Source organism: Trichomycterus rosablanca, unplaced genomic scaffold (assembly GCF_030014385.1).
Source record: "Trichomycterus rosablanca isolate fTriRos1 unplaced genomic scaffold, fTriRos1.hap1 scaffold_89, whole genome shotgun sequence".
NCBI lineage: Eukaryota > Metazoa > Chordata > Actinopteri > Siluriformes > Trichomycteridae > Trichomycterus > Trichomycterus rosablanca.
In genome coordinates, this window is record NW_026947258.1 from 90,720 (window position 1) to 106,973 (window position 16,254).

The window sequence follows — 16,254 nt, forward strand, 5'->3', positions numbered from 1 at the left end:
AAGGCTGTGCTGCCTCGTCACCCACCCGACGACCCAAGGGCGCTTTTGCTGCAGGTTTTCGTCGCTCTACCTCGAGCCCTCTTCCTTGAGCGGCCGGTGGCCTACGGAGGCCTGGGCGACCGGCGAGCAGGGCTGGAGTTTCTCTTCATTCACGTACAAATCTTTCGCCTTTTACTAAAGATTTCCGTGGAGAGGAACGTTGACAAGTTCAACTTATTTTTTGAAGGCTTTGTCTTTGCAAAGCTGCTCTTTTGCTGGTGGAATGACAGAAGGTGTGTGGGCGTGAAGGCGGCCGGTCAGCGCCGTCCACTAGTCCGGATCCTCAAAAGGTAGGGCCCGTGGCCCGGCGCCTATTTCAGGTTATCGCTTCTCGGCCTTTTGGCTAAGATCAAGTGTAGTATCTGTTCTTATCAGTTTAATATCTGATACGTCCTCTACCCGAGGACCATATATTAAATGGATTTTTAGGCCTGGGAGTCGGAAGAGGGGCTTGCTCCGTCCACTCCACGCATCGACCAGGTATTGCATTGCCTCCTGGCACGGTGCACCCTCATAAACGGTCAAACGAAAGAGTAATTGACGAATGCTGGTGACTGGCCCCTGCTGGAAAGCTGTTGGGATTAGGGGTACGGCGCCTTAGACCTTTGCCTAGCCTAGGCCCGGGGTTTCCTCGGTCCTTTTGCGCTAGGGAGTCCCGCTTTTCCCGCTTTTTCATTTTCCCTCCATTTTACTTAAAAAAAAAAAAAAAAAAAAAAAGGCGAAAAACTTAATTTTCCCCCACCCTGTGTTTCTCCAGGCAAAGGCTGTGCTGCCTCGTCACCCACCCGACGACCCAAGGGCGCTTTTGCTGCAGGTTTTCGTCGCTCTACCTCGAGCCCTCTTCCTTGAGCGGCCGGTGGCCTACGGAGGCCTGGGCGACCGGCGAGCAGGGCTGGAGTTTCTCTTCATTCACGTACAAATCTTTCGCCTTTTACTAAAGATTTCCGTGGAGAGGAACGTTGACAAGTTCAACTTATTTTTTGAAGGCTTTGTCTTTGCAAAGCTGCTCTTTTGCTGGTGGAATGACAGAAGGTGTGTGGGCGTGAAGGCGGCCGGTCAGCGCCGTCCACTAGTCCGGATCCTCAAAAGGTAGGGCCCGTGGCCCGGCGCCTATTTCAGGTTATCGCTTCTCGGCCTTTTGGCTAAGATCAAGTGTAGTATCTGTTCTTATCAGTTTAATATCTGATACGTCCTCTACCCGAGGACCATATATTAAATGGATTTTTAGGCCTGGGAGTCGGAAGAGGGGCTTGCTCCGTCCACTCCACGCATCGACCAGGTATTGCATTGCCTCCTGGCACGGTGCACCCTCATAAACGGTCAAACGAAAGAGTAATTGACGAATGCTGGTGACTGGCCCCTGCTGGAAAGCTGTTGGGATTAGGGGTACGGCGCCTTAGACCTTTGCCTAGCCTAGGCCCGGGGTTTCCTCGGTCCTTTTGCGCTAGGGAGTCCCGCTTTTCCCGCTTTTTCATTTTCCCTCCATTTTACTTAAAAAAAAAAAAAAAAAGAAAAGGCGAAAAACTTAATTTTCCCCCACCCTGTGTTTCTCCAGGCAAAGGCTGTGCTGCCTCGTCACCCACCCGACGACCCAAGGGCGCTTTTGCTGCAGGTTTTCGTCGCTCTACCTCGAGCCCTCTTCCTTGAGCGGCCGGTGGCCTACGGAGGCCTGGGCGACCGGCGAGCAGGGCTGGAGTTTCTCTTCATTCACGTACAAATCTTTCGCCTTTTACTAAAGATTTCCGTGGAGAGGAACGTTGACAAGTTCAACTTATTTTTTGAAGGCTTTGTCTTTGCAAAGCTGCTCTTTTGCTGGTGGAATGACAGAAGGTGTGTGGGCGTGAAGGCGGCCGGTCAGCGCCGTCCACTAGTCCGGATCCTCAAAAGGTAGGGCCCGTGGCCCGGCGCCTATTTCAGGTTATCGCTTCTCGGCCTTTTGGCTAAGATCAAGTGTAGTATCTGTTCTTATCAGTTTAATATCTGATACGTCCTCTACCCGAGGACCATATATTAAATGGATTTTTAGGCCTGGGAGTCGGAAGAGGGGCTTGCTCCGTCCACTCCACGCATCGACCAGGTATTGCATTGCCTCCTGGCACGGTGCACCCTCATAAACGGTCAAACGAAAGAGTAATTGACGAATGCTGGTGACTGGCACACACGCGAGACAGATTGGGATTAGGGGTACGGCGCCTTAGACCTTTGCCTAGCCTAGGCCCGGGGTTTCCTCGGTCCTTTTGCGCTAGGGAGTCCCGCTTTTCCCGCTTTTTCATTTTCCCTCCATTTTACTTAAAAAAAAAAAAAAAAAAAAAAAAGGCGAAAAACTTAATTTTCCCCCACCCTGTGTTTCTCCAGGCAAAGGCTGTGCTGCCTCGTCACCCACCCGACGACCCAAGGGCGCTTTTGCTGCAGGTTTTCGTCGCTCTACCTCGAGCCCTCTTCCTTGAGCGGCCGGTGGCCTACGGAGGCCTGGGCGACCGGCGAGCAGGGCTGGAGTTTCTCTTCATTCACGTACAAATCTTTCGCCTTTTACTAAAGATTTCCGTGGAGAGGAACGTTGACAAGTTCAACTTATTTTTTGAAGGCTTTGTCTTTGCAAAGCTGCTCTTTTGCTGGTGGAATGACAGAAGGTGTGTGGGCGTGAAGGCGGCCGGTCAGCGCCGTCCACTAGTCCGGATCCTCAAAAGGTAGGGCCCGTGGCCCGGCGCCTATTTCAGGTTATCGCTTCTCGGCCTTTTGGCTAAGATCAAGTGTAGTATCTGTTCTTATCAGTTTAATATCTGATACGTCCTCTACTCGAGGACCATATATTAAATGGATTTTTAGGCCTGGGAGTCGGAAGAGGGGCTTGCTCCGTCCACTCCACGCATCGACCAGGTATTGCATTGCCTCCTGGCACGGTGCACCCTCATAAACGGTCAAACGAAAGAGTAATTGACGAATGCTGGTGACTGGCCCCTGCTGGAAAGCTGTTGGGATTAGGGGTACGGCGCCTTAGACCTTTGCCTAGCCTAGGCCCGGGGTTTCCTCGGTCCTTTTGCGCTAGGGAGTCCCGCTTTTCCCGCTTTTTCATTTTCCCTCCATTTTACTTAAAAAAAAAAAAAAAAAGAAAAGGCGAAAAACTTAATTTTCCCCCACCCTGTGTTTCTCCAGGCAAAGGCTGTGCTGCCTCGTCACCCACCCGACGACCCAAGGGCGCTTTTGCTGCAGGTTTTCGTCGCTCTACCTCGAGCCCTCTTCCTTGAGCGGCCGGTGGCCTACGGAGGCCTGGGCGACCGGCGAGCAGGGCTGGAGTTTCTCTTCATTCACGTACAAATCTTTCGCCTTTTACTAAAGATTTCCGTGGAGAGGAACGTTGACAAGTTCAACTTATTTTTTGAAGGCTTTGTCTTTGCAAAGCTGCTCTTTTGCTGGTGGAATGACAGAAGGTGTGTGGGCGTGAAGGCGGCCGGTCAGCGCCGTCCACTAGTCCGGATCCTCAAAAGGTAGGGCCCGTGGCCCGGCGCCTATTTCAGGTTATCGCTTCTCGGCCTTTTGGCTAAGATCAAGTGTAGTATCTGTTCTTATCAGTTTAATATCTGATACGTCCTCTACCCGAGGACCATATATTAAATGGATTTTTAGGCCTGGGAGTCGGAAGAGGGGCTTGCTCCGTCCACTCCACGCATCGACCAGGTATTGCATTGCCTCCTGGCACGGTGCACCCTCATAAACGGTCAAACGAAAGAGTAATTGACGAATGCTGGTGACTGGCCCCTGCTGGAAAGCTGTTGGGATTAGGGGTACGGCCCGGGGTTTCCTCGGTCCTTTTGCGCTAGGGAGTCCCGCTTTTCCCGCTTTTTCATTTTCCCTCCATTTTACTTAAAAAAAAAAAAAAAAAAAAAAAAAAAAGGCGAAAGACTTAATTTTCCCCCACCCTGTGTTTCTCCAGGCAAAGGCTGTGCTGCCTCGTCACCCACCCGACGACCCAAGGGCGCTTTTGCTGCAGGTTTTCGTCGCTCTACCTCGAGCCCTCTTCCTTGAGCGGCCGGTGGCCTACGGAGGCCTGGGCGACCGGCGAGCAGGGCTGGAGTTTCTCTTCATTCACGTACAAATCTTTCGCCTTTTACTAAAGATTTCCGTGGAGAGGAACGTTGACAAGTTCAACTTATTTTTTGAAGGCTTTGTCTTTGCAAAGCTGCTCTTTTGCTGGTGGAATGACAGAAGGTGTGTGGGCGTGAAGGCGGCCGGTCAGCGCCGTCCACTAGTCCGGATCCTCAAAAGGTAGGGCCCGTGGCCCGGCGCCTATTTCAGGTTATCGCTTCTCGGCCTTTTGGCTAAGATCAAGTGTAGTATCTGTTCTTATCAGTTTAATATCTGATACGTCCTCTACCCGAAGACCATATATTAAATGGATTTTTAGGCCTGGGAGTCGGAAGAGGGGCTTGCTCCGTCCACTCCACGCATCGACCAGGTATTGCATTGCCTCCTGGCACGGTGCACCCTCATAAACGGTCAAACGAAAGAGTAATTGACGAATGCTGGTGACTGGCCCCTGCTGGAAAGCTGTTGGGATTAGGGGTACGGCGCCTTAGACCTTTGCCTAGCCTAGGCCCGGGGTTTCCTCGGTCCTTTTGCGCTAGGGAGTCCCGCTTTTCCCGCTTTTTCATTTTCCCTCCATTTTACTTAAAAAAAAAAAAAAAAAAAAAAAAAAGGCGAAAGACTTAATTTTCCCCCACCCTGTGTTTCTCCAGGCAAAGGCTGTGCTGCCTCGTCACCCACCCGACGACCCAAGGGCGCTTTTGCTGCAGGTTTTCGTCGCTCTACCTCGAGCCCTCTTCCTTGAGCGGCCGGTGGCCTACGGAGGCCTGGGCGACCGGCGAGCAGGGCTGGAGTTTCTCTTCATTCACGTACAAATCTTTCGCCTTTTACTAAAGATTTCCGTGGAGAGGAACGTTGACAAGTTCAACTTATTTTTTGAAGGCTTTGTCTTTGCAAAGCTGCTCTTTTGCTGGTGGAATGACAGAAGGTGTGTGGGCGTGAAGGCGGCCGGTCAGCGCCGTCCACTAGTCCGGATCCTCAAAAGGTAGGGCCCGTGGCCCGGCGCCTATTTCAGGTTATCGCTTCTCGGCCTTTTGGCTAAGATCAAGTGTAGTATCTGTTCTTATCAGTTTAATATCTGATACGTCCTCTACCCGAGGACCATATATTAAATGGATTTTTAGGCCTGGGAGTCGGAAGAGGGGCTTGCTCCGTCCACTCCACGCATCGACCAGGTATTGCATTGCCTCCTGGCACGGTGCACCCTCATAAACGGTCAAACGAAAGAGTAATTGACGAATGCTGGTGACTGGCCCCTGCTGGAAAGCTGTTGGGATTAGGGGTACGGCGCCTTAGACCTTTGCCTAGCCTAGGCCCGGGGTTTCCTCGGTCCTTTTGCGCTAGGGAGTCCCGCTTTTCCCGCTTTTTCATTTTCCCTCCATTTTACTTAAAAAAAAAAAAAAAAAAAAAAAAAAGGCGAAAGACTTAATTTTCCCCCACCCTGTGTTTCTCCAGGCAAAGGCTGTGCTGCCTCGTCACCCACCCGACGACCCAAGGGCGCTTTTGCTGCAGGTTTTCGTCGCTCTACCTCGAGCCCTCTTCCTTGAGCGGCCGGTGGCCTACGGAGGCCTGGGCGACCGGCGAGCAGGGCTGGAGTTTCTCTTCATTCACGTACAAATCTTTCGCCTTTTACTAAAGATTTCCGTGGAGAGGAACGTTGACAAGTTCAACTTATTTTTTGAAGGCTTTGTCTTTGCAAAGCTGCTCTTTTGCTGGTGGAATGACAGAAGGTGTGTGGGCGTGAAGGCGGCCGGTCAGCGCCGTCCACTAGTCCGGATCCTCAAAAGGTAGGGCCCGTGGCCCGGCGCCTATTTCAGGTTATCGCTTCTCGGCCTTTTGGCTAAGATCAAGTGTAGTATCTGTTCTTATCAGTTTAATATCTGATACGTCCTCTACCCGAGGACCATATATTAAATGGATTTTTAGGCCTGGGAGTCGGAAGAGGGGCTTGCTCCGTCCACTCCACGCATCGACCAGGTATTGCATTGCCTCCTGGCACGGTGCACCCTCATAAACGGTCAAACGAAAGAGTAATTGACGAATGCTGGTGACTGGCCCCTGCTGGAAAGCTGTTGGGATTAGGGGTACGGCGCCTTAGACCTTTGCCTAGCCTAGGCCCGGGGTTTCCTCGGTCCTTTTGCGCTAGGGAGTCCCGCTTTTCCCGCTTTTTCATTTTCCCTCCATTTTACTTAAAAAAAAAAAAAAAAAAAAAAAAAAGGCGAAAGACTTAATTTTCCCCCACCCTGTGTTTCTCCAGGCAAAGGCTGTGCTGCCTCGTCACCCACCCGACGACCCAAGGGCGCTTTTGCTGCAGGTTTTCGTCGCTCTACCTCGAGCCCTCTTCCTTGAGCGGCCGGTGGCCTACGGAGGCCTGGGCGACCGGCGAGCAGGGCTGGAGTTTCTCTTCATTCACGTACAAATCTTTCGCCTTTTACTAAAGATTTCCGTGGAGAGGAACGTTGACAAGTTCAACTTATTTTTTGAAGGCTTTGTCTTTGCAAAGCTGCTCTTTTGCTGGTGGAATGACAGAAGGTGTGTGGGCGTGAAGGCGGCCGGTCAGCGCCGTCCACTAGTCCGGATCCTCAAAAGGTAGGGCCCGTGGCCCGGCGCCTATTTCAGGTTATCGCTTCTCGGCCTTTTGGCTAAGATCAAGTGTAGTATCTGTTCTTATCAGTTTAATATCTGATACGTCCTCTACCCGAGGACCATATATTAAATGGATTTTTAGGCCTGGGAGTCGGAAGAGGGGCTTGCTCCGTCCACTCCACGCATCGACCAGGTATTGCATTGCCTCCTGGCACGGTGCACCCTCATAAACGGTCAAACGAAAGAGTAATTGACGAATGCTGGTGACTGGCCCCTGCTGGAAAGCTGTTGGGATTAGGGGTACGGCGCCTTAGACCTTTGCCTAGCCTAGGCCCGGGGTTTCCTCGGTCCTTTTGCGCTAGGGAGTCCCGCTTTTCCCGCTTTTTCATTTTCCCTCCATTTTACTTAAAAAAAAAAAAAAAAAAAAAAAAAAGGCGAAAGACTTAATTTTCCCCCACCCTGTGTTTCTCCAGGCAAAGGCTGTGCTGCCTCGTCACCCACCCGACGACCCAAGGGCGCTTTTGCTGCAGGTTTTCGTCGCTCTACCTCGAGCCCTCTTCCTTGAGCGGCCGGTGGCCTACGGAGGCCTGGGCGACCGGCGAGCAGGGCTGGAGTTTCTCTTCATTCACGTACAAATCTTTCGCCTTTTACTAAAGATTTCCGTGGAGAGGAACGTTGACAAGTTCAACTTATTTTTTGAAGGCTTTGTCTTTGCAAAGCTGCTCTTTTGCTGGTGGAATGACAGAAGGTGTGTGGGCGTGAAGGCGGCCGGTCAGCGCCGTCCACTAGTCCGGATCCTCAAAAGGTAGGGCCCGTGGCCCGGCGCCTATTTCAGGTTATCGCTTCTCGGCCTTTTGGCTAAGATCAAGTGTAGTATCTGTTCTTATCAGTTTAATATCTGATACGTCCTCTACCCGAGGACCATATATTAAATGGATTTTTAGGCCTGGGAGTCGGAAGAGGGGCTTGCTCCGTCCACTCCACGCATCGACCAGGTATTGCATTGCCTCCTGGCACGGTGCACCCTCATAAACGGTCAAACGAAAGAGTAATTGACGAATGCTGGTGACTGGCCCCTGCTGGAAAGCTGTTGGGATTAGGGGTACGGCGCCTTAGACCTTTGCCTAGCCTAGGCCCGGGGTTTCCTCGGTCCTTTTGCGCTAGGGAGTCCCGCTTTTCCCGCTTTTTCATTTTCCCTCCATTTTACTTAAAAAAAAAAAAAAAAAAAAAAAAAAGGCGAAAGACTTAATTTTCCCCCACCCTGTGTTTCTCCAGGCAAAGGCTGTGCTGCCTCGTCACCCACCCGACGACCCAAGGGCGCTTTTGCTGCAGGTTTTCGTCGCTCTACCTCGAGCCCTCTTCCTTGAGCGGCCGGTGGCCTACGGAGGCCTGGGCGACCGGCGAGCAGGGCTGGAGTTTCTCTTCATTCACGTACAAATCTTTCGCCTTTTACTAAAGATTTCCGTGGAGAGGAACGTTGACAAGTTCAACTTATTTTTTGAAGGCTTTGTCTTTGCAAAGCTGCTCTTTTGCTGGTGGAATGACAGAAGGTGTGTGGGCGTGAAGGCGGCCGGTCAGCGCCGTCCACTAGTCCGGATCCTCAAAAGGTAGGGCCCGTGGCCCGGCGCCTATTTCAGGTTATCGCTTCTCGGCCTTTTGGCTAAGATCAAGTGTAGTATCTGTTCTTATCAGTTTAATATCTGATACGTCCTCTACCCGAGGACCATATATTAAATGGATTTTTAGGCCTGGGAGTCGGAAGAGGGGCTTGCTCCGTCCACTCCACGCATCGACCAGGTATTGCATTGCCTCCTGGCACGGTGCACCCTCATAAACGGTCAAACGAAAGAGTAATTGACGAATGCTGGTGACTGGCCCCTGCTGGAAAGCTGTTGGGATTAGGGGTACGGCGCCTTAGACCTTTGCCTAGCCTAGGCCCGGGGTTTCCTCGGTCCTTTTGCGCTAGGGAGTCCCGCTTTTCCCGCTTTTTCATTTTCCCTCCATTTTACTTAAAAAAAAAAAAAAAAAAAAAAAAAAGGCGAAAGACTTAATTTTCCCCCACCCTGTGTTTCTCCAGGCAAAGGCTGTGCTGCCTCGTCACCCACCCGACGACCCAAGGGCGCTTTTGCTGCAGGTTTTCGTCGCTCTACCTCGAGCCCTCTTCCTTGAGCGGCCGGTGGCCTACGGAGGCCTGGGCGACCGGCGAGCAGGGCTGGAGTTTCTCTTCATTCACGTACAAATCTTTCGCCTTTTACTAAAGATTTCCGTGGAGAGGAACGTTGACAAGTTCAACTTATTTTTTGAAGGCTTTGTCTTTGCAAAGCTGCTCTTTTGCTGGTGGAATGACAGAAGGTGTGTGGGCGTGAAGGCGGCCGGTCAGCGCCGTCCACTAGTCCGGATCCTCAAAAGGTAGGGCCCGTGGCCCGGCGCCTATTTCAGGTTATCGCTTCTCGGCCTTTTGGCTAAGATCAAGTGTAGTATCTGTTCTTATCAGTTTAATATCTGATACGTCCTCTACCCGAGGACCATATATTAAATGGATTTTTAGGCCTGGGAGTCGGAAGAGGGGCTTGCTCCGTCCACTCCACGCATCGACCAGGTATTGCATTGCCTCCTGGCACGGTGCACCCTCATAAACGGTCAAACGAAAGAGTAATTGACGAATGCTGGTGACTGGCCCCTGCTGGAAAGCTGTTGGGATTAGGGGTACGGCGCCTTAGACCTTTGCCTAGCCTAGGCCCGGGGTTTCCTCGGTCCTTTTGCGCTAGGGAGTCCCGCTTTTCCCGCTTTTTCATTTTCCCTCCATTTTACTTAAAAAAAAAAAAAAAAAAAAAAAAAAAGGCGAAAGACTTAATTTTCCCCCACCCTGTGTTTCTCCAGGCAAAGGCTGTGCTGCCTCGTCACCCACCCGACGACCCAAGGGCGCTTTTGCTGCAGGTTTTCGTCGCTCTACCTCGAGCCCTCTTCCTTGAGCGGCCGGTGGCCTACGGAGGCCTGGGCGACAGGCGAGCAGGGCTGGAGTTTCTCTTCATTCACGTACAAATCTTTCGCCTTTTACTAAAGATTTCCGTGGAGAGGAACGTTGACAAGTTCAACTTATTTTTTGAAGGCTTTGTCTTTGCAAAGCTGCTCTTTTGCTGGTGGAATGACAGAAGGTGTGTGGGCGTGAAGGCGGCCGGTCAGCGCCGTCCACTAGTCCGGACCCTCAAAAGGTAGGGCCCGTGGCCCGGCGCCTATTTCAGGTTATCGCTTCTCGGCCTTTTGGCTAAGATCAAGTGTAGTATCTGTTCTTATCAGTTTAATATCTGATACGTCCTCTACCCGAGGACCATATATTAAATGGATTTTTAGGCCTGGGAGTCGGAAGAGGGGCTTGCTCAGTCCACTCCACGCATCGACCAGGTATTGCATTGCCTCCTGGCACGGTGCACCCTCATAAACGGTCAAACGAAAGAGTAATTGACGAATGCTGGACACACGCGAGACAGATGAAAGCTGTTGGGATTAGGGGTACGGCGCCTTAGACCTTTGCCTAGCCTAGGCCCGGGGTTTCCTCGGTCCTTTTGCGCTAGGGAGTCCCGCTTTTCCGCTTTTTCATTTTCCCTCCATTTTACTTAAAAAAAAAAAAAAAAAAAAAAAAAGGCGAAAGACTTAATTTTCCCCCACCCTGTGTTTCTCCAGGCAAAGGCTGTGCTGCCTCGTCACCCACCCGACGACCCAAGGGCGCTTTTGCTGCAGGTTTTCGTCGCTCTACCTCGAGCCCTCTTCCTTGAGCGGCCGGTGGCCTACGGAGGCCTGGGCGACCGGCGAGCAGGGCTGGACACACGCGAGACAGATCGTACAAATCTTTCGCCTTTTACTAAAGATTTCCGTGGAGAGGAACGTTGACAAGTTCAACTTATTTTTTGAAGGCTTTGTCTTTGCAAAGCTGCTCTTTTGCTGGTGGAATGACAGAAGGTGTGTGGGCGTGAAGGCGGCCGGTCAGCGCCGTCCACTAGTCCGGATCCTCAAAAGGTAGGGCCCGTGGCCCGGCGCCTATTTCAGGTTATCGCTTCTCGGCCTTTTGGCTAAGATCAAGTGTAGTATCTGTTCTTATCAGTTTAATATCTGATACGTCCTCTACCCGAGGACCATATATTAAATGGATTTTTAGGCCTGGGAGTCGGAAGAGGGGCTTGCTCCGTCCACTCCACGCATCGACCAGGTATTGCATTGCCTCCTGGCACGGTGCACCCTCATAAACGGTCAAACGAAAGAGTAATTGACGAATGCTGGTGACTGGCCCCTGCTGGAAAGCTGTTGGGATTAGGGGTACGGCGCCTTAGACCTTTGCCTAGCTAGGCCCGGGGTTTCCTCGGTCCTTTTGCGCTAGGGAGTCCCGCTTTTCCCGCTTTTTCATTTTCCCTCCATTTTACTTAAAAAAAAAAAAAAAAAAAAAAAAAAGGCGAAAGACTTAATTTTCCCCCACCCTGTGTTTCTCCAGGCAAAGGCTGTGCTGCCTCGTCACCCACCCGACGACCCAAGGGCGCTTTTGCTGCAGGTTTTCGTCGCTCTACCTCGAGCCCTCTTCCTTGAGCGGCCGGTGGCCTACGGAGGCCTGGGCGGACAGGCGAGCAGGGCTGGAGTTTCTCTTCATTCACGTACAAATCTTTCGCCTTTTACTAAAGATTTCCGTGGAGAGGAACGTTGACAAGTTCAACTATTTTTTGAAGGCTTTGTCTTTGCAAAGCTGCTCTTTTGCTGGTGGAATGACAGAAGGTGTGTGGGCGTGAAGGCGGCCGGTCAGCGCCGTCCACTAGTCCGGATCCTCAAAAGGTAGGGCCCGTGGCCCGGCGCCTATTTCAGGTTATCGCTTCTCGGCCTTTTGGCTAAGATCAAGTGTAGTATCTGTTCTTATCAGTTTAATATCTGATACGTCCTCTACCCGAGGACCATATATTAAATGGATTTTTAGGCCTGGGAGTCGGAAGAGGGGCTTGCCCGTCCACTCCACGCATCGACCAGGTATTGCATTGCCTCCTGTCACGGTGCACCCTCATAAACGGTCAAACGAAAGAGTAATTGACGAATGCTGGTGACTGGCCCCTGCTGGAAAGCTGTTGGGATTAGGGGTACGGCGCCTTAGACCTTTGCCTAGCCTAGGCCCGGGGTTTCCTCGGTCCTTTTGCGCTAGGGAGTCCCGCTTTTCCCGCTTTTTCATTTTCCCTCCATTTTACTTAAAAAAAAAAAAAAAAAAAAAAAAAAGGCGAAAGACTTAATTTTCTCCCCCACCCTGTGTTTCTCCAGGCAAAGGCTGTGCTGCCTCGTCACCCACCCGACGACCCAAGGGCGCTTTTGCTGCAGGTTTTCGTCGCTCTACCTCGAGCCCTCTTCCTTGAGCGGCCGGTGGCCTACGGAGGCCTGGGCGACCGGCGAGCAGGGCTGGAGTTTCTCTTCATTCACGTACAAATCTTTCGCCTTTTACTAAAGATTTCCGTGGAGAGGAACGTTGACAAGTTCAACTTATTTTTTGAAGGCTTTGTCTTTGCAAAGCTGCTCTTTTGCTGGTGGAATGACAGAAGGTGTGTGGGCGTGAAGGCGGCCGGTCAGCGCCGTCCACTAGTCCGGATCCTCAAAAGGTAGGGCCCGTGGCCCGGCGCCTATTTCAGGTTATCGCTTCTCGGCCTTTTGGCTAAGATCAAGTGTAGTATCTGTTCTTATCAGTTTAATATCTGATACGTCCTCTACCCGAGGACCATATATTAAATGGATTTTTAGGCCTGGGAGTCGGAAGAGGGGCTTGCTCCGTCCACTCCACGCATCGACCAGGTATTGCATTGCCTCCTGGCACGGTGCACCCTCATAAACGGTCAAACGAAAGAGTAATTGACGAATGCTGGTGACTGGCCCCTGCTGGAAAGCTGTTGGGATTAGGGGTTCGGCGCCTTAGACCTTTGCCTAGCCTAGGCCCGGGGTTTCCTCGGTCCTTTTGCGCTAGGAGTCCCGCTTTTCCCGCTTTTTCATTTTCCCTCCATTTTACTTAAAAAAAAAAAAAAAAAAAAAAAAAAAGGCGAAAGACTTAATTTTCCCCCACCCTGTGTTTCTCCAGGCAAAGGCTGTGCTGCCTCGTCACCCACCCGACGACCCAAGGGCGCTTTTGCTGCAGGTTTTCGTCGCTCTACCTCGAGCCCTCTTCCTTGAAGCGGCCGGTGGCCTACGGAGGCCTGGGCGACCGGCGAGCAGGGCTGGAGTTTCTCTTCATTCACGTACAAATCTTTCGCCTTTTACTAAAGATTTCCGTGGAGAGGAACGTTGACAAGTTCAACTATATTTTTGAAGGCTTTGTCTTTGCAAAGCTGCTCTTTGCTGGTGGAATGACAGAAGGTGTGTGGCGTGAAGGCGGCCGGTCAGCGCCGTCCACTAGTCCGGATCCTCAAAAGGTAGGGCCCGTGGCCCGGCGCCTATTTCAGGTTATCGCTTCTCGCCTTTTGGCTAAGATCAAGTGTAGTATCTGTTCTTATCAGTTTAATATCTGATACGTCCTCTACCCGAGGACCATATATTAAATGGATTTTTAGGCCTGGAGTCGGAAGAGGGGCTTGCTCCGTCCACTCCACGCATCGACCAGGTATTGCATTGCCTCCTGTCACGGTGCACCCTCATAAACGGTCAAACGAAGAGTAATTGACGAATGCTGGTGACTGGCCCCTGCTGGAAAGCTGTTGGGATTAGGGGTACGGCGCCTTAGACCTTTGCCTAGCCTAGGCCCGGGTTTCCTCGGTCCTTTTGCGCTAGGGAGTCCCGCTTTTCCCGCTTTTTCATTTTCCCTCCATTTTACTTAAAAAAAAAAAAAAAAAAAAAAAAAAAGGCGAAAGACTTAATTTCCCCCACCCTGTGTTTCTCCAGGCAAAGGCTGTGCTGCCTCGTCACCCACCCGAACGACCCAAGGGCGCTTTTGCTGCAGGTTTTCGTCGCTCTACCTCCGAGCCCTCTTCCTTGAGCGGCCGGTGGCCTACGGAGGCCTGGGCGACCGGCGAGCAGGGCTGGAGTTTCTCTTCATTCACGTACAAATCTTTCGCCTTTTACTAAAGATTTCCGTGGAGAGGAACGTTGACAAGTTCAACTTATTTTTTGAAGGCTTTGTCTTTGCAAAGCTGCTCTTTTGCTGGTGGAATGACAGAAGGTGTGTGGGCGTGAAGGCGGCCGGTCAGCGCCGTCCACTAGTCCGGATCCTCAAAAGGTAGGGCCCGTGGCCCGGCGCCTATTTCAGGTTATCGCTTCTCGGCCTTTTGGCTAAGATCAAGTGTAGTATCTGTTCTTATCAGTTTAATATCTGATACGTCCTCTACCCGAGGACCATATATTAAATGGATTTTTAGGCCTGGGAGTCGAAGAGGGGCTTGCTCAGTCCACTCCACGCAATCGACCAGGTATTGCATTGCCTCCTGGCACGGTGCACCCCTCATAAACGGTCAAACGAAAGAGTAATTGACGAATGCTGGTGACTGGCCCCTGCTGGAAAGCTGTTGGGATTAGGGGTACGGCGCCTTAGACCTTTGCCTAGCCTAGGCCCGGGGTTTCCTCGGTCCTTTTGCGCTAGGGAGTCCCGCTTTTCCCGCTTTTTCATTTTCCCTCCATTTTACTTAAAAAAAAAAAAAAAAAAAAAAAAAAGGCGAAAGACTTAATTTTCCCCCACCCTGTGTTTCTCCAGGCAAAGGCTGTGCTGCCTCGTCACCCACCCGACGACCCAAGGGCGCTTTTGCTGCAGGTTTTCGTCGCTCTACCTCGAGCCCTCTTCCTTGAGCGGCCGGTGGCCTACGGAGGCCTGGGCGACCGGCGAGCAGGGCTGGAGTTTCTCTTCATTCACGTACAAATCTTTCGCCTTTTACTAAAGATTTCCGTGGAGAGGAACGTTGACAAGTTCAACTTATTTTTTGAAGGCTTTGTCTTTGCAAAGCTGCTCTTTTGCTGGTGGAATGACAGAAGGTGTGTGGGCGTGAAGGCGGCCGGTCAGCGCCGTCCACTAGTCCGGATCCTCAAAAGGTAGGGCCCGTGGCCCGGCGCCTATTTCAGGTTATCGCTTCTCGGCCTTTTGGCTAAGATCAAGTGTAGTATCTGTTCTTATCAGTTTAATATCTGATACGTCCTCTACCCGAGGACCATATATTAAATGGATTTTTAGGCCTGGGAGTCGGAAGAGGGGCTTGCTCCGTCCACTCCACGCATCGACCAGGTATTGCATTGCCTCCTGGCACGGTGCACCCTCATAAACGGTCAAACGAAAGAGTAATTGACGAATGCTGGTGACTGGCCCCTGCTGGAAAGCTGTTGGGATTAGGGGTACGGCGCCTTAGACCTTTGCCTAGCCTAGGCCCGGGGTTTCCTCGGTCCTTTTGCGCTAGGGAGTCCCGCTTTTCCCGCTTTTTCATTTTCCCTCCATTTTACTTAAAAAAAAAAAAAAAAAAAAAAAAAAGGCGAAAGACTTAATTTTCCCCCACCCTGTGTTTCTCCAGGCAAAGGCTGTGCTGCCTCGTCACCCACCCGACGACCCAAGGGCGCTTTTGCTGCAGGTTTTCGTCGCTCTACCTCGAGCCCTCTTCCTTGAGCGGCCGGTGGCCTACGGAGGCCTGGGCGACCGGCGAGCAGGGCTGGAGTTTCTCTTCATTCACGTACAAATCTTTCGCCTTTTACTAAAGATTTCCGTGGAGAGGAACGTTGACAAGTTCAACTTATTTTTTGAAGGCTTTGTCTTTGCAAAGCTGCTCTTTTGCTGGTGGAATGACAGAAGGTGTGTGGGCGTGAAGGCGGCCGGTCAGCGCCGTCCACTAGTCCGGATCCTCAAAAGGTAGGGCCCGTGGCCCGGCGCCTATTTCAGGTTATCGCTTCTCGGCCTTTTGGCTAAGATCAAGTGTAGTATCTGTTCTTATCAGTTTAATATCTGATACGTCCTCTACCCGAGGACCATATATTAAATGGATTTTTAGGCCTGGGAGTCGGAAGAGGGGCTTGCTCCGTCCACTCCACGCATCGACCAGGTATTGCATTGCCTCCTGGCACGGTGCACCCTCATAAACGGTCAAACGAAAGAGTAATTGACGAATGCTGGTGACTGGCCCCTGCTGGAAAGCTGTTGGGATTAGGGGTTCGGCGCCTTAGACCTTTGCCTAGCCTAGGCCCGGGGTTTCCTCGGTCCTTTTGCGCTAGGGAGTCCCGCTTTTCCCGCTTTTTCATTTTCCCTCCATTTTACTTAAAAAAAAAAAAAAAAAAAAAAAAAAAGGCGAAAGACTTAATTTTCCCCCACCCTGTGTTTCTCCAGGCAAAGGCTGTGCTGCCTCGTCACCCACCCGACGACCCAAGGGCGCTTTTGCTGCAGGTTTTCGTCGCTCTACCTCGAGCCCTCTTCCTTGAGCGGCCGGTGGCCTACGGAGGCCTGGGCGACCGGCGAGCAGGGCTGGAGTTTCTCTTCATTCACGTACAAATCTTTCGCCTTTTACTAAAGATTTCCGTGGAGAGGAACGTTGACAAGTTCAACTTATTTTTTGAAGGCTTTGTCTTTGCAAAGCTGCTCTT

At 51.6% G+C, this 16,254-nt stretch overlaps 40 non-coding genes and 1 pseudogene across 40 annotated transcripts; all 41 read left to right on the forward strand.

Moving 5' to 3' along the window:
* The first annotated feature begins 130 nt into the window (after positions 1-130).
* On the forward strand, positions 131-245 carry LOC134308609 (U5 spliceosomal RNA). The gene has a single exon (XR_010010847.1). It is a non-coding gene; the product is annotated as a U5 spliceosomal RNA (small nuclear RNA).
* Positions 246-362: 117 nt separating this feature from the next.
* Positions 363-553, forward strand: LOC134308201 (U2 spliceosomal RNA). The gene has a single exon (XR_010010477.1). It is a non-coding gene; the product is annotated as a U2 spliceosomal RNA (small nuclear RNA).
* A 376-nt stretch (positions 554-929) lies between these two features.
* On the forward strand, positions 930-1,044 carry LOC134308610 (U5 spliceosomal RNA). The gene has a single exon (XR_010010848.1). It is a non-coding gene; the product is annotated as a U5 spliceosomal RNA (small nuclear RNA).
* Positions 1,045-1,161: 117 nt separating this feature from the next.
* On the forward strand, positions 1,162-1,352 carry LOC134308214 (U2 spliceosomal RNA). Its single transcript, XR_010010489.1, has one exon. It is a non-coding gene; the product is annotated as a U2 spliceosomal RNA (small nuclear RNA).
* A 375-nt stretch (positions 1,353-1,727) lies between these two features.
* LOC134308612 (U5 spliceosomal RNA) lies at positions 1,728-1,842 on the forward strand. The gene has a single exon (XR_010010850.1). It is a non-coding gene; the product is annotated as a U5 spliceosomal RNA (small nuclear RNA).
* Positions 1,843-1,959: 117 nt separating this feature from the next.
* Positions 1,960-2,150, forward strand: LOC134308226 (U2 spliceosomal RNA). Its single transcript, XR_010010500.1, has one exon. It is a non-coding gene; the product is annotated as a U2 spliceosomal RNA (small nuclear RNA).
* A 377-nt stretch (positions 2,151-2,527) lies between these two features.
* LOC134308613 (U5 spliceosomal RNA) lies at positions 2,528-2,642 on the forward strand. Its single transcript, XR_010010851.1, has one exon. It is a non-coding gene; the product is annotated as a U5 spliceosomal RNA (small nuclear RNA).
* A 117-nt stretch (positions 2,643-2,759) lies between these two features.
* LOC134308413 (U2 spliceosomal RNA) lies at positions 2,760-2,950 on the forward strand. Its single transcript, XR_010010677.1, has one exon. It is a non-coding gene; the product is annotated as a U2 spliceosomal RNA (small nuclear RNA).
* A 375-nt stretch (positions 2,951-3,325) lies between these two features.
* LOC134308614 (U5 spliceosomal RNA) lies at positions 3,326-3,440 on the forward strand. The gene has a single exon (XR_010010852.1). It is a non-coding gene; the product is annotated as a U5 spliceosomal RNA (small nuclear RNA).
* A 117-nt stretch (positions 3,441-3,557) lies between these two features.
* On the forward strand, positions 3,558-3,748 carry LOC134308238 (U2 spliceosomal RNA). Its single transcript, XR_010010511.1, has one exon. It is a non-coding gene; the product is annotated as a U2 spliceosomal RNA (small nuclear RNA).
* Positions 3,749-4,103: 355 nt separating this feature from the next.
* On the forward strand, positions 4,104-4,218 carry LOC134308615 (U5 spliceosomal RNA). Its single transcript, XR_010010853.1, has one exon. It is a non-coding gene; the product is annotated as a U5 spliceosomal RNA (small nuclear RNA).
* Positions 4,219-4,335: 117 nt separating this feature from the next.
* LOC134308492 (U2 spliceosomal RNA) lies at positions 4,336-4,526 on the forward strand. Its single transcript, XR_010010755.1, has one exon. It is a non-coding gene; the product is annotated as a U2 spliceosomal RNA (small nuclear RNA).
* Positions 4,527-4,905: 379 nt separating this feature from the next.
* LOC134308616 (U5 spliceosomal RNA) lies at positions 4,906-5,020 on the forward strand. The gene has a single exon (XR_010010854.1). It is a non-coding gene; the product is annotated as a U5 spliceosomal RNA (small nuclear RNA).
* A 117-nt stretch (positions 5,021-5,137) lies between these two features.
* On the forward strand, positions 5,138-5,328 carry LOC134308250 (U2 spliceosomal RNA). The gene has a single exon (XR_010010522.1). It is a non-coding gene; the product is annotated as a U2 spliceosomal RNA (small nuclear RNA).
* A 379-nt stretch (positions 5,329-5,707) lies between these two features.
* On the forward strand, positions 5,708-5,822 carry LOC134308617 (U5 spliceosomal RNA). Its single transcript, XR_010010855.1, has one exon. It is a non-coding gene; the product is annotated as a U5 spliceosomal RNA (small nuclear RNA).
* A 117-nt stretch (positions 5,823-5,939) lies between these two features.
* On the forward strand, positions 5,940-6,130 carry LOC134308253 (U2 spliceosomal RNA). Its single transcript, XR_010010524.1, has one exon. It is a non-coding gene; the product is annotated as a U2 spliceosomal RNA (small nuclear RNA).
* Positions 6,131-6,509: 379 nt separating this feature from the next.
* On the forward strand, positions 6,510-6,624 carry LOC134308618 (U5 spliceosomal RNA). The gene has a single exon (XR_010010856.1). It is a non-coding gene; the product is annotated as a U5 spliceosomal RNA (small nuclear RNA).
* A 117-nt stretch (positions 6,625-6,741) lies between these two features.
* LOC134308255 (U2 spliceosomal RNA) lies at positions 6,742-6,932 on the forward strand. Its single transcript, XR_010010525.1, has one exon. It is a non-coding gene; the product is annotated as a U2 spliceosomal RNA (small nuclear RNA).
* Positions 6,933-7,311: 379 nt separating this feature from the next.
* Positions 7,312-7,426, forward strand: LOC134308619 (U5 spliceosomal RNA). The gene has a single exon (XR_010010857.1). It is a non-coding gene; the product is annotated as a U5 spliceosomal RNA (small nuclear RNA).
* A 117-nt stretch (positions 7,427-7,543) lies between these two features.
* LOC134308256 (U2 spliceosomal RNA) lies at positions 7,544-7,734 on the forward strand. Its single transcript, XR_010010526.1, has one exon. It is a non-coding gene; the product is annotated as a U2 spliceosomal RNA (small nuclear RNA).
* Positions 7,735-8,113: 379 nt separating this feature from the next.
* On the forward strand, positions 8,114-8,228 carry LOC134308620 (U5 spliceosomal RNA). The gene has a single exon (XR_010010858.1). It is a non-coding gene; the product is annotated as a U5 spliceosomal RNA (small nuclear RNA).
* A 117-nt stretch (positions 8,229-8,345) lies between these two features.
* Positions 8,346-8,536, forward strand: LOC134308257 (U2 spliceosomal RNA). Its single transcript, XR_010010527.1, has one exon. It is a non-coding gene; the product is annotated as a U2 spliceosomal RNA (small nuclear RNA).
* Positions 8,537-8,915: 379 nt separating this feature from the next.
* Positions 8,916-9,030, forward strand: LOC134308621 (U5 spliceosomal RNA). Its single transcript, XR_010010859.1, has one exon. It is a non-coding gene; the product is annotated as a U5 spliceosomal RNA (small nuclear RNA).
* Positions 9,031-9,147: 117 nt separating this feature from the next.
* Positions 9,148-9,338, forward strand: LOC134308258 (U2 spliceosomal RNA). Its single transcript, XR_010010528.1, has one exon. It is a non-coding gene; the product is annotated as a U2 spliceosomal RNA (small nuclear RNA).
* A 380-nt stretch (positions 9,339-9,718) lies between these two features.
* On the forward strand, positions 9,719-9,833 carry LOC134308624 (U5 spliceosomal RNA). The gene has a single exon (XR_010010861.1). It is a non-coding gene; the product is annotated as a U5 spliceosomal RNA (small nuclear RNA).
* A 117-nt stretch (positions 9,834-9,950) lies between these two features.
* On the forward strand, positions 9,951-10,141 carry LOC134308285 (U2 spliceosomal RNA). Its single transcript, XR_010010554.1, has one exon. It is a non-coding gene; the product is annotated as a U2 spliceosomal RNA (small nuclear RNA).
* A 387-nt stretch (positions 10,142-10,528) lies between these two features.
* On the forward strand, positions 10,529-10,635 carry LOC134308252 (U5 spliceosomal RNA; annotated as a pseudogene).
* Positions 10,636-10,752: 117 nt separating this feature from the next.
* LOC134308259 (U2 spliceosomal RNA) lies at positions 10,753-10,943 on the forward strand. The gene has a single exon (XR_010010529.1). It is a non-coding gene; the product is annotated as a U2 spliceosomal RNA (small nuclear RNA).
* Positions 10,944-11,322: 379 nt separating this feature from the next.
* Positions 11,323-11,436, forward strand: LOC134308246 (U5 spliceosomal RNA). Its single transcript, XR_010010519.1, has one exon. It is a non-coding gene; the product is annotated as a U5 spliceosomal RNA (small nuclear RNA).
* A 117-nt stretch (positions 11,437-11,553) lies between these two features.
* On the forward strand, positions 11,554-11,743 carry LOC134308508 (U2 spliceosomal RNA). Its single transcript, XR_010010770.1, has one exon. It is a non-coding gene; the product is annotated as a U2 spliceosomal RNA (small nuclear RNA).
* A 381-nt stretch (positions 11,744-12,124) lies between these two features.
* LOC134308625 (U5 spliceosomal RNA) lies at positions 12,125-12,239 on the forward strand. Its single transcript, XR_010010862.1, has one exon. It is a non-coding gene; the product is annotated as a U5 spliceosomal RNA (small nuclear RNA).
* Positions 12,240-12,356: 117 nt separating this feature from the next.
* Positions 12,357-12,547, forward strand: LOC134308261 (U2 spliceosomal RNA). The gene has a single exon (XR_010010531.1). It is a non-coding gene; the product is annotated as a U2 spliceosomal RNA (small nuclear RNA).
* A 379-nt stretch (positions 12,548-12,926) lies between these two features.
* LOC134308241 (U5 spliceosomal RNA) lies at positions 12,927-13,042 on the forward strand. The gene has a single exon (XR_010010514.1). It is a non-coding gene; the product is annotated as a U5 spliceosomal RNA (small nuclear RNA).
* A 115-nt stretch (positions 13,043-13,157) lies between these two features.
* LOC134308511 (U2 spliceosomal RNA) lies at positions 13,158-13,346 on the forward strand. Its single transcript, XR_010010773.1, has one exon. It is a non-coding gene; the product is annotated as a U2 spliceosomal RNA (small nuclear RNA).
* Positions 13,347-13,725: 379 nt separating this feature from the next.
* LOC134308626 (U5 spliceosomal RNA) lies at positions 13,726-13,840 on the forward strand. Its single transcript, XR_010010863.1, has one exon. It is a non-coding gene; the product is annotated as a U5 spliceosomal RNA (small nuclear RNA).
* Positions 13,841-13,957: 117 nt separating this feature from the next.
* Positions 13,958-14,148, forward strand: LOC134308510 (U2 spliceosomal RNA). The gene has a single exon (XR_010010772.1). It is a non-coding gene; the product is annotated as a U2 spliceosomal RNA (small nuclear RNA).
* Positions 14,149-14,528: 380 nt separating this feature from the next.
* Positions 14,529-14,643, forward strand: LOC134308627 (U5 spliceosomal RNA). Its single transcript, XR_010010864.1, has one exon. It is a non-coding gene; the product is annotated as a U5 spliceosomal RNA (small nuclear RNA).
* A 117-nt stretch (positions 14,644-14,760) lies between these two features.
* Positions 14,761-14,951, forward strand: LOC134308262 (U2 spliceosomal RNA). Its single transcript, XR_010010532.1, has one exon. It is a non-coding gene; the product is annotated as a U2 spliceosomal RNA (small nuclear RNA).
* Positions 14,952-15,330: 379 nt separating this feature from the next.
* Positions 15,331-15,445, forward strand: LOC134308628 (U5 spliceosomal RNA). The gene has a single exon (XR_010010865.1). It is a non-coding gene; the product is annotated as a U5 spliceosomal RNA (small nuclear RNA).
* Positions 15,446-15,562: 117 nt separating this feature from the next.
* LOC134308263 (U2 spliceosomal RNA) lies at positions 15,563-15,753 on the forward strand. The gene has a single exon (XR_010010533.1). It is a non-coding gene; the product is annotated as a U2 spliceosomal RNA (small nuclear RNA).
* A 380-nt stretch (positions 15,754-16,133) lies between these two features.
* On the forward strand, positions 16,134-16,248 carry LOC134308629 (U5 spliceosomal RNA). The gene has a single exon (XR_010010866.1). It is a non-coding gene; the product is annotated as a U5 spliceosomal RNA (small nuclear RNA).
* Positions 16,249-16,254: the final 6 nt, after the last annotated feature.